The sequence below is a fragment of the Saimiri boliviensis genome, chromosome 13 (assembly GCF_048565385.1).
Source record: "Saimiri boliviensis isolate mSaiBol1 chromosome 13, mSaiBol1.pri, whole genome shotgun sequence".
Classification (NCBI taxonomy): domain Eukaryota; kingdom Metazoa; phylum Chordata; class Mammalia; order Primates; family Cebidae; genus Saimiri; species Saimiri boliviensis.
Window position 1 is genome coordinate 76,179,226 of NC_133461.1, and position 19,715 is coordinate 76,198,940.

Sequence of the window (19,715 nt, forward strand, 5' to 3'; positions counted from 1 at the left end):
TTTAGGTTAAATTTATGGTTATATGGCCTTAAACATCTAGCAGAAACAATGCAAACCTATTTGACCAACAAACCAAGATGAAAGTGTATATCTGTATTATATTTAATACTGTCAGCTCTAAAAGACATTCTTATTTTATTTTAGCAACAATTTTAAAATTAGCTTTTATTTACCAAACATTATTCCATATTACATGAACTTTAAAATAATTGAGTCGGTTTCTATGTTTCTGAGAATTTTACAAATACTTAATTTGTTTAAGTACTCATTTATCCCTAAATCAATTTGAGTATTTTCATTTGGTGATCTACCATTGTAGGCAAAAAATATCACATCTATATAACATACAAACATATATACATATACATATACATATATATATATATACATATACATATACACATACAGAGAGACACAATGAGATCTTATGGCTTTTTATTTTAAAACTTTTAGTTATGAGGCAAAAGCATAGTAATATAAACTCACTGGTTCATATTCACTTACATTTTTTTTGAATTTTTTTAAATTGTGTTCTAGGTTTTGGGGTACATGTGAAGAACATGTAAGATTGTTGCATAGGTACACACATGGCAGTGTGATTTGCTGCCTTCCTCTCCATCACCTATATCTGGCATTTCTCCCCATGCTATCTCTCCCCAACTCCCCACCCCCTGCTGTCCCCCCCATTTCCCCCCAACAGACCCCAGTGTGTGATGCTCCCCTCCCTGTGTCCATGTGTTCCATTGTTCAATACCCACCTATGAATGAAAACATGCGGTATTTGATTTTCTGCTCTTGTGTCAGTTTGCTGAGAATGATGGTTTCCAGGTTCATCCATGTCCCTACAAAGGACACGAACTCATCATTTTTTATGGCCGCATAGTTTCCATGGTGTGTATGTGCCACATTTTCACTGGCCAGTCTATCATCTATGGGCATTTAGCTTGGTTCCAGGTCTTTGCTATTGTAAACAGTGCTGCAATGAACATTTGTGTGCATGTGTCCTTATATTAGAACGATTTATAATCCTTTGGATATGCCCAGTAATGGGATTCCAAACTGTGTTTCTGATGAAAATGGCACAGGTTGAAGTTACCTACTCAATAAGGGCTGAAGCTTTTTACCAAAATTTGTGAAGAAGCCCTTTAAGATTTTTATTTTTTTCCAGTTTATTTCTCTTTTTAGTCTTAGATATTTGTTTATGAGGGACCCTGAGTCCCTGGAAAGCCCACAGTGGAGGGGAAGAGGGCGTTAAGTTCAAGGGTCTGAGGGGCTGGAGTGGGAAAAGAAATGGAAATGGTTTGCTAGGAGTGGATGAAGAGATGACGGAGGTAGGGGTTTGAAGGGGGACATACCAAAGGATTCAAGAGACCAGGAAGGCAAAATCATAAAAAGGAGTAGACAGAGTTGGCAGAGCATGTCTTTAGCAGGGGTTCAAAACAAAAGGCTTGAACATGACAGAGATGCATGAGAGATATTCTCATGAGAGAAGCAGTATCCAATGGAGAGAAGAGAGCGGCCTCATAGCCAGGTAGGAAAAAGGACTTCCAGCCCAGGGAATCAGGAAATAATCCGAATTCAGAACAAGGAGCCAGCAAAATGACTTTCCAGCCCAGGAGAAAGCTTTCACAGGAAGCCTGGCTTCAGAGCACATACTCATACCTTGAGGATCAAAATCTGTCCTGACCAACTTCACGGGTGTTTGTCCGGAGCAATGGTTCAGGAGTCTGACTTACTCTGAATCTGCAATCAACCAGTCAGGAGTGAGGAGAAAGGCTTCAAAGGTACACATTTAGGGTCCTGAGTAACAGACCTGGGGACCCAGTGATGAATTTGATCTTAACCAAGTCACAGCACAGTAACTCTTAAAGAAAAAATTATTCAGTGATACTTGTTAAAGCCCGGTAGGGAAGAATTTACTCACAGCTATTGCCATACGTATAGGAGTCACTGTAAGGAGGTCTTGCAATAGAAGAGAAGCATTGGGCTCAACTCCCAGTACGGCATGAGCAAGTGAGAACTGATAGCCAAGGACAATGTGGAGCTCAGTGCGTGGAAAATTACTAAGAGGAAACATGAGGGATAAAGGGGATTCTGGCTAAACCAACATAACAGGATTCTTGTTAAAGACAGAAGGTGAAGGATGAGGAACCTGATCAGATATTGAGGATGATCAGATATCAAGGATGGGGGTTCTGGCTAAACTGACTTAGCAGGGTCTTTCTGCTAAAACTGGATTTTACCAGGAAGTACACAGATGGGCCTAGGGAAAGTTTCAGAAACCTGACTGAAGTAACTGAAGTTTAGCCAAGCAAAAATCTCTTTCAGCTAGAATGCAGATTTCTAAAGCTGACAGATTAGACCTTCAAATGTTGCTTTCTTTATTTGGCTAAAGCCACTCAATAACTTGTACTCTGGAATTATAATGGATAGCAATTTTACGTGTGCTTATAAAATTATTCACAAAATTCTTCCCCTTTTCTCTGTTTTTTCTTGCCTCTGACCTCTATGGCTTTCACTTTAAGATCATACTCTGTCTAGACTGTGGTAGTCAGGGCTCTGTTCACTGACTCAGCCGTGAGTGAATCTGCTTGTCTTAGTGATGACGGAAGAAAAAGGCGAGAAAAGAGATGGAGGGCTGGAAGAAACAAAGGTTATCTAAAAGGACATATTTCTATAGAAGTTACAGACATTAACAGTGTCCTTTCAGATAACCTTTTCTTTAAATTTCTAAATATAAATTTAGATGGAATTGTCCCAGAAAATTCTTATTTGTTTTTGAGAAATATTACATAGCTCCTGATCCTCGTACCTCTGCCCAAATATTTGGATACAGGATAGGCTGGCACTAGTGCCAGCAACATGGGGGAGGCTAAGGAAAAGAAATAGGGGCAGGGGAGTTGGCAGAGGGGCACGGTAGGCAGGCTCTAGGGCATTTAGCACTAAGCTTTTATTTATAGTCGACTTTTGAACAATGGAAGGGTTTGGAGCCCTGATCTCCCATGCAGTCAAAAATCCATGCATATCTGTTTGTTTTCAAAAACGTAACTACTAATAACCTGTGGTTGACTGGAAGCCTTAATAACATAGACAATTAACACATTTAAAAAAAATGTTGCATGTATTATATACTGTATTCTTATATTAAAGTAGGCTGGAGGAAAAATGTTATTAAGAAAAACCTAAGGAAAAGAAAACATATTCACTATTTATGAAGTGGAAGTGGATCATCATAAAGGTCTTCATCCACATCATTTTCTTGAACAGGCTGAGGAGCAGGCAGAGGAGAGGTTGGTCTTGCTGTCTCAGAGATGGCAGAGATGAAAGAGAATCTGCATATAAGTGGACTCATGTAGTTAAAACCTGTGTTGTTCCAGGGCCAACTGTTTAGTCATTATGTGCTATTATTAAGTCTTTAGTAAGATTGTGTCAAAAGCTAAAGGAATTTAAGGGGGTGGGCCCAGATTTCTATGCTTAGCATGAGCTACCAGGAGATAAAGGCCTTCCTGGCACTGCTGTTCTCCAGAGGCCAGGGTACCCAGCAGTCTTTTCAAAGGAGCATGGTGTTCTCAAAAGCACAGATCAATATGAAAATAGCATTGGAATAACTATCCTTCTTTCCCCTCCAAATATTGAGAGGAAGGAAATCTTGAAAGGTGAACACTAAATGCTTTATAAGAAAAGACTATGCAGCTGGTAGCTTTCTGTATTGTGCACATGCCCTTTGGATCACAGTCTAAAAATGTCCTTCTGATGTAGGTTTGCAAAACATCTAGACAAACCGAAAATGACTAAAAAGCAAGATCAATCTTTGACCAATCAAGGAAAGAAAGAAGCTGCAGCTCATAAAGATAAACCTAAAGAGCTGTAAGGAAAATCCCAATCAGTTTATAAACCTGCAAGATGCATCTTCTCTGCTGGTTAAGAAGTTAATTCATATGTGCCCCTTTCATTTCATTATTCATGCAACACAAATTAAATGGCTTAGCTGTTTCAATAGAGATTAATTACATTAGGCACAAAGCACATTTCCAGTTCAGGCCATGGTTTCTACTTCATTTAATTCATTATCCCATGTGCAATCCAGTGGCATCCTGAAGATAAAAGCTAATTTCAATCACATATGTCTTTTTCAGCACTTTTTTCGCTTGCAGGTTTTTCTCAGAAAGTTCCTTGCTAGGATAAAACAAAAATAATACGTCGTTTGACCAAAGGGATTTGATCCTAATGGATTTCTCTTCTTTTACTTTTTATGTTTTCTTTTTGTTTGAGTGTCCTCTGATTGAGGTGAAACATGGAGGCATCGCCTGGCCTCATTGAGAAAGGTACTATTTCTAATCTGCAGGAAATAGCTGGAGGAGGAACAGAGGGCTGGTCTGAAGAGCCTGGATTAGGGCTACCATTGATGTGGATAGAGGCCCACTGCCCCCAACCGCTTATGAGAGCAAGACGCTGATGTTAACCAAGGCTTTCAACTCTATGCAATCTGTTTACCTTGGCATACTCCTTGCAGGGTATTTTTCACCTGGCAAGAAGCAAAATCTCATGCACGTGTCTGTACGCGTGTTTTCCACAGATTTCTTCCAAATGGTGACTCTTAGAAGATTAACTGCCAAGAACACTGAAATTTCTTTCTCTGATGCTGTGAGCAGAGGCTGATGTCACAGAAGAGTAGCCTCCAATATAGCATTGGAACATTTATATACACCCAAGTTCCTTATGAAAATGAAAATGCCAGATGCATGGATTGCTCTTACTGAAAAGCGACTGGGAAATTGTTCTCCTGAGCTCCAGGTTTAAGATATACAAAGGATTCAGTATGGGGCGAGGGTAACAGGAAAAGCCTATTCTGTGGGATTAAGCCTTGAGACATTTGTCAGGGACACAGGAATAAAGGGAATGGCATTCTGCAAACCCAGAGGACAGCAGAAGGACCAGAGGAAGCCAAGATCATGGAAACTTTATTTGTATTCAGCTTTGTTAAAAATAAATAAATAAGCTGGGTGTGGTGGCTCATACCTGTAATTCCAGCACTTTGGGAGGTCGAGGTGGGTGGATTACCTGAGGTTGGGAGTTCGAGACCAGCCCACTCAACATGGTGAAACACCATCTCTACTAAAAATACAAAAAAATTAGCCAGGTGAAGTGGTATGTGCCTGCATGCTCCCAGCTACTCAGGAGCTGAGGCAGGAGAATTGCTTGAACATAGGAGGCAGAGGTTGCAGTGAGCTAAGATCGTGCCACTGCACGCCAGCCTGGGCTATAGGGTGAGACTTCATCCAAAAAAAAAAAAAAAAAAAAAAAGGCAAAAATTAGCCAGCTGTGGAGGCACATGCCTATAATCCCAGCTATTCAAGAGGTTGAGGCAGGAGAATCACTTGAACCCGGGAGGCAGAAGTTGCAGTGAGCCACTGCACTCCTGGGTGACAAGAATGAGACTTCCCAAAAATAATAAATAAATAAATAAATAAATAAGGTTAATTTATGTTATCTTTAAATTTTTTTTGACCCTTGACATTTAGTCCAAAAAATTCTTCCCGTATTTTCATTTCCCTATTTTGATTCAGTTTGTTTCTGATAAGTATATTTGGAAATAAAAGTATAAAGTTGCTATTACTTGGAGAATTATAATAAATTTTCCTAAAAGACTATCCTTGCTATAGGGGCAGGAGTGTGTTTTCTTAACGGATTACCTGCTTTTCCACCAGCTTCTAAATTGTATGCTATATATTCCTAAGGAAGGCTGCAAGAACAACCCCATTCCTCTTACTGCTTTGTTTATAAATCCAAAGACTTTTAGACTATTTGGATGCCTGGTCTTGGGGCTTTGAATCCTCTTTGTAACTTCTGCCAAAACATCACAAGAGAAAGGAAAAGATAATAAGAAACCATCTCAAGACAATCAAACCACCATTAATCCCCTACTCTTTCCACACACAATAAACATTAGCTGTAGCTCAATTAAACGCTACAGTTCACAGATGTTCACGATCATGATTGCCCTGCAATAGCATTCTTCTCATTAAGGTGTTTTGGAACCCTGCATATGCCGCCAACTCCTCCCCACCAGGGAACTGGGGAAGCGAGAAAAACACAGGTACCAGGCATGCCTGGAAAATGAAGTGGAAGACAGCTGCCCGCTCCTTCCAGAAAAGGTGCCTCAGCAGGATTTATCATCATGCTTTTTGCCAACACATCACCTCCTGCCCCCTCCTTGAGTCATTAACAGTAAAAATACAGGAGAACTCGACAGAGGCAGAGACCAAAAATGTGTCCCTGGAGCCTGGAGCCATCTGGAAGAAACACAAGATTTCCCCGTGCCTGGGCGCTGCGGAACCGGAGCCAGCTTGGCTTGCACACGGAATGTGCTTTTCTGTCTTGTTTCTTCAGGTACCCCAGACACTTCAAGCTATGTTTCCTTTGGGGAAATTAGTTGCATAACAGGGATATGGAAGGCACTGGAGAGGAATTTTAAGTAGTTCATTTGTATATAAAGTGCCAGTAGCTAGGTAGTTAGTACCCTCTTCCTTGAAAAGCGAAGGGATGGCGAACTTAGTGAGTGAGGTGCTTAAATCTCAAGAGACCGGGTGTGTTCCACTTTCCCGCCCATCAGTCCCACCAGAACTGAGCCAGCGGTGTACCCAGCCTGGGTCCTCCGGTCTCCTGGAGCTAGAGTGCAGCAATTGTAGGCAGTCATAATGCCACCAAGGCAACACACACCGAGATTCTTTGCACTATGAACATGGCTGTAGTTACCATCTCATGACAAGTTTTTCTTTTAACCTGACTTTCAGGCTAATAAATAGCTCTGCCTCAGGAGTTTTTGGCAAAAATGGATCATTGGCCTCGCTGTGAAAACAGCTTTTCTTTTAAAGAAGTAACATGGCCAGGCACAGTGGCGCACACCTGTAATTCTAGCACTGTAAGAGGATCCCTTGAGGCCTAGAGTGTGAGATCAACCTGAACAACAGAGTAAGACCCCTATCTCTATAAAAATAATGTTTTTTCATCTTAAAACAATTTTTAAAAAAAAGAAAGTAACAAGACCACTTCAAGACTAGAGACCTCAGCTCTAAAATATCCAGGGACATCCTGGCCAGGCCTGATCTGTGTTGAGAGGGATTGATTTCTCGAATGAAATGATGTGGAAGCACAGAAGCAGGTCTGGAGCAGGAGCATTGAATTAGGTGTTCTCAATTCACCTAATACCTGGTTTCTGATGAGCCCAGTCACCATCCTGTCTTCTGTGACTGATGGGTAAGACTCTCCCAAAGGAATCATTTAAAAAATAATCTGACAAGAATGGCTCAAGCCCAATATCTTATCAGAGATTGTTTCTAAGTGCAATGAGATGGAAACCTTCCGGATTCTATAAGACCAGATCTGAAAATCCAGTATTGCAACTAAATCTAGGCAAGAGAAAATGCCAGTGCTGCATTAATTTGTTGAAATTAGGGATTGCCCTGTGCTCAACAGAGAATACCGACTCAAGCATTTTATTTTATTTATTTATTTATTTATTTATTTATTTATTTATTTATTTTAATGTTTAAGAGCAAAAGGAATTTTCATGGTAGAAAAAAATCTCAATCTGATCGGAAGAGCTTTGGTTAACTTTTATCTAGGTAGTGTGGAAGTGCTATTGTTCTAATAATTATCCCAATTGCCTTGCAAATAACTGAGAGTTGGGGCAGATTAAAAAGTTATAAGCATCGCTTTTAACTCTGTGTAGCATTTTCCACCCACATTGGCACTAAGCAAGCTCTGCTGTTAGTGTTTCTCTCTCCAAACTCCGTGTCCGCCTTGTCCTGACGCTTGCACCTTCATCCCCAGGAAAAACACACCAACATACGCATTCAAGCAGAGTCCCTTCTGGTATGGCTGATCCTTAAATATGCCTTCCTGTTTGTGTTCTTTTCCCTCTCTCCCTTCTTCACTTCAAAGCACGCCTCCGACCCTGTCCCAGCCCGTCTAGGACGTGCGCAGGCGCACCTGTAGGGCTAAAGATCGTGAGGACAATCACTGTGCTTTCAGCATATTCATCACAGAAGTAGAACTTGCTGCGTGCACAGGCTGAAGGGAAAGACTGCTGTGGGACTGTATCTCCGTAGGCCTCCAGTCTCAGGGACTTGTTCAGAAGGTCCGAGAGGTCAAAATTATTTCTGGGTGAAATAAGCATCTAAAGTCCAAGATAGAGCCGTGGATTTTAACATAACGGAGTAAGAAAAAAGTGGATTTTAATTCTTTCAGATTGCACTTCCGTTAACCACTGCCTGGTAACTTACTTTTAAGAAACTACCACTTGTCATGTTTTGGGGGTAGTATTAAAGATCAATATTCAAAATTATCGGAAAATATTGCTAATATATTCCTCCTTTTTCTAACTATATGTCAGTGTGCGGCAGAATTTTCTTCAACCAAAACAACATAACGCAACAGGCTGAATGCAGAAACACATGTAAGCGTCCAGCTGTCTTCTCTTACATAGACGTTAAAGAGATTCGTCCACATGAAAGACAATGCCACTTTCTCAACATTTTTGAAAAAGTTATTTTTTGATTAAAACATGTTATTTATGTTAACATGAATTTACTATTATGTTAAATAAGTAAACACGTAATTTTTTTTCAGCTTTAATTTCTAATATGGTAAATATTTTTTAATATAACTCATATAAACAATCTCAGTCTTTTTGTTTGTTTGTTTTGTTTTGTTTTGTTTTGTTTTGTTTTGTTTTGTTTTGTTTTGTTTTGTTTTGTTTTTATTTCCCTGAGCCAGAGTCTTGCTCTGTCACCCAGGCTGGAGCTCCGTGGCACTGCAACCTCTGCCTCCCAGGTTCAAGCAATTCTCCTGCCTCAGCCTCCCAAGTAGCTGGAATTACAGGCACCTGCCACCATACCCAGCTAATTTTTGTATTTTTAGTAGAGACGAAGTTTCACCATGTTGGCCAGGCTGGTCTTGAACTCCTGACCTCATGATCCACACACCTCAACCTCCCAAAGTGCTAGGATTATAAGTGTGAGCCACCGCACCCGGCCTCTCAGTCATTTTTAAGAGTGTAAAGAAGTCCTAAAACCAAAACATTTGAGACCCACAGTTTGAGACTGTCTAGTTTGTAGGCACCACTGCAGTTAACTCTATTCCAAAGACCTTCAGTCTTGGCTCTACAATTTCCTAAAATTGCATGAAAAAAGTCTGTGATGGTGTGATGGCACATTTTCTAGACGGAATTTCCCTAGTTCTGTTAAGCCTCAAAGGACTTAGTGACCTATTCAGGTCAGGGACCACAGCTCTAACCAGAGAGCCGGGAGCTACCCCTGCCCCTGCTGCCCTGCAGCACACTAAACACAACCCCAGCACTCCTTAAGGGTAATTGTCAACTCTTGGTCATCTATCATCTGTCAAAATTCATCTGACATATGGTTACAAGGGTTTTGAGAAAGAGAGAAGAAAAAGAATATGAAATTTTATAAATACTGTGAAAAGAACAATATGAGGCCATTTTCACAAAAATAAAGACAGAGAATATGAAAAAAAAGGAAAAATATAACTTTTAAAGTCTAGAGAATTATTCTTTTCTCATCTTCAAAATTTCTTTAGAAACCTCTTTATGTTGCCTTTACTATTAAAAGTGATGACATGAATGCTGGCATGACATTGTGATTCTTCTTCTAAGCCTTCTGGAAGCTTAGAATAACATTTAATGCACGTATATAGTAGCAGTATTAGCCCACATACATAAGTTTCTCTCCTTCCCAGCTATAGCTTTCGTTTTAATTTCTATACTTTGTACATTTAATTTGTACATTTGATCATTGTAATTTGTACACTTTCAATGCAAGTCACTGTGGATTCTTTTCGAAACAAACTTTTCAGACAAATCTGATTGAATTAATTCTTCTTAATGTATTGATCCGTATGAAGGTGGCAGGAGGGATACAGAGCCCGTGACTACTTTGCATTGTCACAGCTTGCCTTCAAGGGCACCTCCTCAGTCAAGCTGGAGGAGAGAGACATTGGGAGGGCAACAAAAATGAGGGTCCAGTGTGAGCCTGTTTCTTGAGTGTCTTTCCTGTAGGAATCCTGCTCCATTGTAACACTAAGATGATATAGTCCTCAACCTCCTTGAAACTCTTGGAAATCAAATGCCTTGAAAGAATGCTCTTGTGTCTTTCATTTGAAAACTATTTATTGAGGGTACTGTCAGATCTGGGCTAAGTCCATCCAATTCATCTAGGGTCAGAAATCCTTGACCTCTAATGGCCACTCCAGCTTTTGACCTGGCATGTGCCATCTGGCAAAGACCACCACGTATTCTCCAGGAAGCCTTGGAATAGAGCGTTCGAGGGGACCCAGTCCTGCAATGGCAGCTCAGCTCCAGTTAAGCTAAAAGCCTGGGCGGTTCTCGTTGCTGTTTTCAACACAGTTCTTCCTGTTTGCTTTGGGAAATAAAACAATAGTTATAAATATTTACATTTAAACCAGAACATTTTGACAACAATTGCGGCTGCTAAATGATTTATGAAACTTGTGAAATGAAATCGAGAAAGCTGGAAGACAAATGAGCTGCTGCTACGAAGGAAGGTTCCATTGGTTTTAATTTAGTAGATGATGCAGGTTTCCCAGAATGTAATTATACAGTGATACTTCTTAAGGGAGTTTGGTTTAAAAATATGATACTTTTAATTGCCATTTGATCATTAGCATTTCACTGTCATTGACCTTCAGCTGACAAATTACCTACTTAGGAGAGATATATTTCAATTTAAACTGTGGAGGGGGTGGTGTACTCCCTGTATCTGGGTCAAAAGCCAGACCGATGGATAAAAACTCCAATCTGGGACTCAGAGAAGGAAATATCTCCATATGACTTAAGTTTTTTAAAAATACACAAGCAATTTTCAAATAAATAAATATACGTGCTAATCAACAATAAAACACCTCTCTTTTTGTTACCGTTAACACTTTGGTCAAAGTGTGCAAATAGCTACGGAGTGTCTGCTGGCCTTGTAAACTGAGAGTTACAAATTGAAATCTTCCTGGCGATTTTGTTCTTCACTGAGAAGCAAGCATATCCTGTGTACTATGGAGTCAGAAGACCTGGATGTGAATTCCTCCTCTGACTCTTAGTAACTGACTGGCTAGGGAAAGTGACTTCCTTTCTCTGAGTCTCAGTTTCATTTCCTGGAACATGGAGAATAGGGATACCTGCTGCATGGTAACCCTGTTAAGTATTTAATGAGATAATTCAAGGAAAGAAGCTGGCAGCCTAACAGAAGCTGGATAAATAGTAGCTCTAATTGCTATAAGGGTAAGAGAGCTTTGAAATAATGGATTTGAACTCATATTTACTTAGAGTCCAGTAGACCCAGGGACTTCCACAGAGCTAAGTGGGTAAGTTAATTGGTGAGATAAATGTTTTTCCACATAACCTTGCTTCCTGCCATCTCTGGGGCCACAGACTTATGCATAAATTTTCACATCCAGGTGGAAGGAAATCTAGCTGTGAGATAGGGATAGATTTAAAGAAAAAAAAAAAAAGAAAGAAAGAAAGAAACTGCTCAAAAAAGAGAAGAAAAGGGCAAAGAGGGAAGAGGAAGGAATTCAGACTTCTCTGTCTAGCTCAGCAAGTACCCAAAGTATTGAAGAAGAGGAATAGAACTGAGCCTAAGCAGTATCTCAAGAACAGAGCCAAGAAAGTGCAGTGACATTCAGAGAAGAATTGTGGGAGCAAGTCTAGCAGAGGCCCAGTGGTGAGCACAGGCCCTGTGTGCCCTGCGTCATGAGGGAGGGGACTGCCAGAGTGGACAGGATCTGTGACAGAGCACACTGTGTCAAGAGGGCCTGCAGCATTGTGTGTGTGTGTGTGTGTGTGTGTTTGTGTACACACATGCACTCACACACATGCATGCATGTGCCCGTGTCTAGGTGTTGGGGGTAGAGCACAGGGTCATGAAGATAAGAGCCTGCTGGTTCAGAGCAGCACAGTGCAGGTAGAGCCCCAACATGACAATAATAGAGAAGCAACAATGAAAGTAAAAAAAAATAATAATAACCTAATCCCAGCACTTTGGGAGGCCAAGGCAATTGTGTCATCTAAGGTCAGGAGTTTGAGACCAGCCTGGTCGACGTGGTGAAACCCGTCTCTACTAAAAAGTACAAAAATTAGTTGGGCGTAGTGGCTTGAATACGTTGGATCCCAGCTCCTGGGGAGGCTGAGGCACTAGAATCGCTTGAACTGGGAAGACAGAGGTTGCAGTGAGCAGAGGTCATGTCACTGCACTCCAGCCTGGGTGATAGAGTGAGACCCCATTTCAAAATAATAATAATAGCTGAGAATAACCAGAAGAAGAAGGCCTGCTGCTGAAAAACCCCAGTCTGGGGGAGTCAAGACTTTAGTAAAAACTCTGTGTTCCAGTTACCTGTGAAGAGACGGCACGCTGCCGCAATGGAAAAAATACATGCACAGGAATGATCAAATCCCTTATTTCTTCCTCAGGTCAGTGGCCCAGACAATGCTTTTGATGAACAGATGATGAGTGGCAATGCAAGGTGAACTATTACAAGGATCCTGTGTGCTGTCAAATGAATTAAGAGGAAGGAAAAATTCCTCTGGGCTGCTGAGGCCAAGACACGCTTCATTTTAAGCTTAGTCCTGAAGATGAGTGGGATTTAGATAAAAAATAAAGAACGGGAATGAGCATGAACAAAAACGTGATGGGGAAAGCATACTTGCTATTTTCAAAAGCCAGCCGCAGCGCTATCAGAGGCAGGCAAATAGGCCCGGAAAAGTAGGTTCCCAGAGAAGGCTATCTTTGAAATACAGGCTGGAGCACTTAATCCAAAGCCAGAAAAATACTCCAACATTGGCTTCAGCTGCCCATCAAACTCGATTACATACAAGAGAATTTCATAAATATATCATTTTTTTCTCATTAGAATTCATTGTCTCTACTGATTTCAAAATCAGAAAATATTTATAGTTAAAGAAAAGAAGAAAATAGATGTTAAAATCGATTTCTATAAAAACTACTGCTACTGATTTTGCCCTAAATGCCTGGCAGTGGGCAAAGAAAGATACTGTTAACATTTAGTAGCTGCTGCGGTCACCTTGGCATAATCGAGTGAACACAGACTTTAATGGCAGTTTAATTAGATTTACCACGGGGAAGATGTCACACAGGAGAGGCGATGCTTCTGTATTTAGAAACCTATATGATGACATGAATAAATAAAAAATGAACAGAAAATGAAACATTGCAAAGATCACAGCAGTTATTTCTCTTCCCTTTCTCCTACAGTTTAAATACATATGGTGCTGTTCTCCTGCGGTGCAAAAGTCTAAGTGCCTTGATTGCTTATGGGAGTTGACGGTGCATATGGAGAGGAGGGTTCCGTGCCATGTTTTATATTTTATGAGCTGGCAGCATAGCTCCAAGAAAGATTTTCAATTGATTCTACTTTTTGTTGAATGAGAAGAGCAGGCAGATTTATCCGCACTATGAAAAAAATGTAGACGTTCCCCTCCAGAAGCTGGAGAGGTAGTAGATGGTCTCTGTGCCTGAGGAAACCAATGATACATCCTAGAGACCACTTTCCCCTAACACTCCAGAGGCTGAAAACTCAACAGACCCAGGCATGTTTATTTTTAATCTGTTGCCCTATAAAGAGGCTAAAACCTTCTTTTAGAGAGGCAGGCATAAAAGAGGAGCATGTGGAAGGAATAATTTGTGAGTCATTTCCCACATAAGAAACATGGTTAGACATCCTGTAATCATTTCCACACCTGTTGTGGGTGCCAAAAAGAATCGACTTAGAGCATCCAAATGCTTCCTGTAGGACATCATTCCAGGACCCAATCCAGCAGGTACAAAACTCTGATCAGTAGCTTCTGGTAAGTTGTTGACACCACCTGGGTATTTTGGAAGAAAATGCATGGATTCAGAAATGATGACTTAAGTATTCCACTTGGGATTCTTCCAGAAAAATTAGGCAGAACCGAGAACTGTCCACACATAAGGTAGACATTTTTAAGATCTCCTTGAAGAACTTTTATCTGTGGAGAGTTCTCATCCTATTTATGTGCTGATAAAATGAAATTTAGCAGCATTTCAAAGAGCTCAGTGAGCCTAATGGCAGGCCTTAAGTGAAATGCCAAGGCTGTGCCTCCCTAAGTGAGGTCTGTGTACCACCTGCATCTGCATGAAATTCCAGCATGGAGAAGGTTGTTGATAATGCAATTTCATAAGCTTCGTCTCAAGTTTGAACATGAATCTCCTGAGAATGGGAAAAACTCGAGAATCTCATTTCAGCCGTGCCCACCACCTCCACCTCTGTCTTCCAGAGGATTTTTATGTATACAGAGTCAGAGAAGCACTCCAAGAGAAATCTGGAAAGTTAAGTTTTAAGAAAGGATAGCAAAGTAGGTTACTTCTCTAGATTTCACAGTAACCTTTTTCCTGTAAGAATGGAAGCCATCCGTTTTAATGATTGCTGTTGCTGAATTGATTGGATGTGGCAGGGCAGAACAAGTTGGCCTTGGATGGCTGATTTGCTGCCAACATTTTTAAGAACATACCATGCATCGGGCATTGCTCTAAATTCTTTCCATTTATGATAGCATTAAATTCTTATGGCAACTTTGTCTGGAAAGTAGGTGCTTTTATTATTCCCCAATGTACACGTAGAAAATGAGATTTCCTAAGTCAGATCCTGCCCAATGCAAATGACGAATCAGAGAGATCAGAGAGAAAGGGAAAGAGGAATGCACCCTCCAAAGCAACACATCTGGCTACCTTCCCTCTGAGTAGAGAGAGAAAAAATATGGGCTTTAAAAAACCCAGATAAAAGTAGGAATCAGAGAGACCTTTAAGTCCTAGAAACAGAGATATCAACTCCTTCCGGAGCTAATAAACATCTAACATCCTGTGGCTGTTTTACATTAATTTTTATGTATTTAGGAATGTGAGTTACTGTAAGGTGGTCAAGCTCCCTTTAGTTACTCGTTTCTATGTATAGAATAAAACACTGAAGCGTTCTCATTAAATACATGACACCACTCTCCACGGATTTATTAAAAAGACCCCCAGAGAAGAGAGTTATAAAATCTGATCAAGTCAGCAGTTCCAGCTGTGAAATTGATATCCATTATTTTCTATTGACTGCTGTGCAGAACTTCAATTTCTGTAGCATAAACAGAATTCCCATTTCTTTTGCAAGGAGACTGCCATGGGGTATAGCTAAAAATAAGCTTCATCAGCAAAATTATTTCATAAATTCCCAGAGACTTTCAGGAAAGTTCCTGAGAGAACGGTTTCCTATGAAAGTATTTCTTCACCATAAATCATTTTTATATTTCAAGTCATTACATTTGTTCTACATGATTATTTTCTCTTTGTAACATATAACATAGGGTACAAGCTCCAGAAGGTGGGGAAATGAATAGCTAAGAGCAAAAAGGCATGTCAGAAGATATCCAAGTCTCCATTTTTCCTTCTGTCTTTCACAGAGTCCTTAAGGTTCTCGCCCAAAACAAAGTAATCCAAATATATTATGCTTTACAATTATTTTTTTCATGATTCCAAAACATAGTTTTATGTTTTCTCTTGGGAGGGAAAGAATTAAGCATTACCCTGATAAGATTTGTAAATTTCTTACTGAGTTGCAGGAAAAAAAAACTAACAGGTGTTTTTTAAGTTCCAGGAAAAAAAAACGTAGTAAGATGTGTTAGTCTGTTCTCACACTGCTGATAAAGACGTACCTGAGACTGGGTAATTTATAAAAGAAAAAGAGTTTAGCTGACTCAGCATTCTACATGGCTGGGAAGGCCTCACAATCATGGCTGAAGGTGAATGAGGGCAAAGTCACATCTTACATAGCGGCAGGTTAAGAGGGCATGTGCAGGGGAATTCTTTGCTACAAAACCATCAGAGCTCATGAGACTTAATCACTATCATGGGAACAGCACAGGAAAGACCCACCCCCATGATTCAATTACCTCCCATTGGGTCCTCCCATGGCACATGGAAATTATGGGAACTACAGTTCAAGATGAGATTTGAGTGGGATGCAGTCTGACCATCTCATGAGAGTTACCTTTTCCCATGTTGATCCATTTCCAAAGACAGTCTGTATGGTACAGATGCTCCACAGAGGTAACAAAAGATTTGTGACCTCCTCTTTCAGCTATGACTTACAACCCTACAAGTCCTAATATTTGCATTTCTGATGGTTTTCTCAGGAAGACTGGAAGGCACTTGGGCTTTCCATTCAAATTCTTTTTGCTTTTGTTTTTCTTCTTCAGCTATTTGCATACTGTAATTTTAGTCTCCTTGGCGGGGTGTTAGTGAAAATACTTCTTTCAACTTTTTTTGGTGGGGGGGGGGGAATAGTGTGATGCTAACACAGAGCAGGATTTAAGTAAAGATATTTTTCAAGCCTTTTGACTTCAAGCCTTTTGATACTGATCCTGCTCATAATTGCTATTTCTCCTGGAGCAGACACCGTTCCATGGTGATTCGTTTCCTTAGCTAAATATCCCCAACAGCATAGCCCTTTGGGAGTGAAGATGGTTGCTTCCAAGTAGAAGTGATGAGCTCCCAGGCCTGTTAATATAGTATGTTTGTTTGTTTGCTTCCTTTAAAAGTGTTGGAAGTATTCAGGGAGAGCCCACTGGACTCCAGTCATAAAATTCATAAAGACTTAGCCCCGAGGTAAAAGGGAAATGGCAATATTTGTCCATGTTTTTGACACTTTCTTGATTTTTGTTCTCTTTATTTTCCAACCTCTTGAATGCTCAGTCAATGTCTCTTTTCTTCGAGATTTGGGACTTTATCTACTCATCCCAATAGAGTCCTATACATAACATCCTCTGTCACTCAACTCCTGCTGGATCCCCCAATCCACACTCCCTGCTGACTCTCTTCACACTGTAACCTCTCCTGCCACATGACCTCAGTCATACCCGCTTCTGTCCTTCCCTTCCCACATTCCCCATCCAGTATACCTGCACCCACACACACAGACACACACATCTGTCCCACTGTACCACACACAGTTTGACAAAGCTCTTATGACGCTACCTGGTTCACTACAGGTCCTGCATACATGTCACTAATTTATTTCCTTCCTCTTTCCCTCTTTTCACTTCTCCAGGAGTCTTCAGATCCTAAAAGAGGATTCTTGAGAAAGGTCATTGGCTAATAAATACAAAAGGAAGTTACCAAAAAATTATATTTCAGCCATAGGGTATAAGCATGTGGGTGGCGCCAGGGGTGTGGGTAGAGAAGGGTCTTTTAAAGCCACAGATTTGTGACTTTAAGAAATAGGACTTATGGCTGATGCAGTGGCTCACAACTGTCATCCCAGGACTTTTGGAGGCTGAGGCTGGCAGATCAACATGACAAAACCCCATCTCTACTAAAAATACCAAAATTAGCTGGGTGTGGCATGCCTGGAGTCCCAGCTACTCGGGAGGTTGAGGCAGGAGAATCGCTTGAATCCCAGAGTCAGAGGCTGTGGTGAGCTGAGATCATGCCATTGCACTGCAGCCTGGGTGACAGAGCAAGACTCTGTCTCAATAACAACAACAACAAAATGGGCTTTTGCACTTATGTTACTGGAGCATGAAAAATTATGAACTGTTTTTATTTTGCTCTATTATAACAGACAATTCAAGAATCTTTAGGGCCAGAAAGCAGCATCACTTGGAATGCCCATTTATGTCCCCAGTGGGGAGCCAGTCTCTCTTCTGAGCTGCTCCTTGCCGGGACGGGGCGAGCAGAAGGGTAATTTTACATAGGTCACGTGTTTTCCATTTATCCTACACTTTGCGCAGTGGTCCCCAGGAAGTATTTTATATGTATTTCTATATAATTTTCTTCCCTGCTAGGCCTCCAGCTTTTCAGCAAAAGAGCTGCTCTTAAGGTCTGATAAGAGGTATAAACGATCCTCCTGGCTCTAAGTAAAACAAAGCAGTGTGATTACCCACTTCACTTAACCGCTCTTACAGGATTTCCGAGGCTCTTATGAAGAAGGCAAAGAGAGGACAGAGGCAGGAGGATGCTTTTCTCTGCTCAGACACTAGCTATAGTCCAAAGAAAGCATGCAAGACTCAGCCACTGCAACCTGCTTACATAATTCCCTTCTCTTATTCGAGACTCCTAAAAGAGAACAAAGATGCTCAAGTTGGTTAAATTTTAAGTACGATTCTATAGGAGTAGGAAGAAACAGCAAGGACAATGCATCGTTTACGGTTTCCAGACTTTCCTTGTTCCTCCTGATGCTGGCTTCTGGTTCCTGTTTTTTTCTTAATTATCTGGATTAGCTTGCATTTCAATTGCCTGAACATAAGGGTATATGCTAACCACAGTGGCTCAAACAAATTGGGATGAATTTTTCTCTACTAACAAAAATTCCTAAAGCAGGTGATTGATCATTTTGATTTACGTAACCAGTGACTCTATGAGGGACCAATGCTCAAACTCTTCTTTGATTTCTGATTTTGTCTTTTGAAAATTGCTTTTTGTCATTGTGTTCTTCCCTTCATGAATAACAGATGTCTGTTTTCTCTTCAAACATTGCCTCCACATTCAAGGCAGGGAGAAGAGAAGGTGCCATATTCAGACACCTTTGACATTTTTAAATTAGAAAAGCCAAAACCAATTCTCAGCATTTTGTTTGTTTCATTAGTCAGAACAGTGTTGCATGTTCACCTCTCACTGCAGAGTGGGCTGGAGGCACCGTGTGTTGGTTTTCTCAGCCTTTATTACGGAGGTTGACAAAGGAGTGACAGCCACCGTACTATACAGACTCATGATCTAATTTTGTGACTCTGATCCTCAGTCCCAATTGCAGTTTCTCATTTCAGACAACTCGTAGAAGTTTTGCCCTGTGCCTCAGCATTCTTAGTTCTGAAATGTACTGAGATTCCATCAAACTCTATAGTACCATATAGCAGCATATCTTCACGGGGAACCTAAACTCTCCTAGCACGCCATGCCATTTGTGTTAAAAACAAGTCGTTCTAAATTAAAAGCTTGTATTGGTGAGGGCATCAAAAATCAAGGTCATCTCTTATAATGGGAGCATCATATATAAAAGATGGTGGATTCATTTCAGTGAGTGTTAGATTTCTCTCACCTACAAATATTTAATTATTCATGAACAGACTACAAGAAAAATGACAAGTAAGTCATCATTTGTCCAAAAAGTGATGAATCGAAGTTGCTACCTGGTCCTGTCCTACCTCCCGCAGTCAGTCAGCTCCTGGGTGCTTTTCTGATTATGTTTATCTCTGACTGTTCTTTAAGCATCACCACTACTGTCTAAGAGGAAGGGATTGCTCCCCTACACCTTTGGTTTTGTATGTCCACCCAGGGTAAGAGCCGATTCCTTTCGGAATTAAGTTCTTAACAATTATTTGCAGATAACTGTTCAATTTTGTGGCATTTTGCTGTTCTCTAATAAGCACACGATATGCTTTTATCAGCCAGCATTTTCAATCTCAAGCTATTTAGGGGATATTTCATGGCAAAGCCATTATTACAAAGAAGCAGAACACAAGTGAAATTAATGCTTCTTTTTCAAGTTGGCTCAAAGGTGATTTCCCTTAAATGTATCATCCACTGCTTATCTAAAATTAATCATAACTCAAGGTCACAGATGAAACAGGCTGTGTTTCCATAGTCCTAAATCTGCTAACAGCCCAAACCAGT

General features: G+C 40.6%; 1 pseudogene; it reads left to right on the forward strand.

The window, feature by feature from the left end:
- Nucleotides 1–3,787: 3,787 nt before the first annotated feature.
- LOC101027418 (ret finger protein-like 4A) overlaps nucleotides 3,788–19,715 on the forward strand; it is an 84,863-nt pseudogene continuing 68,935 nt past the window's right edge.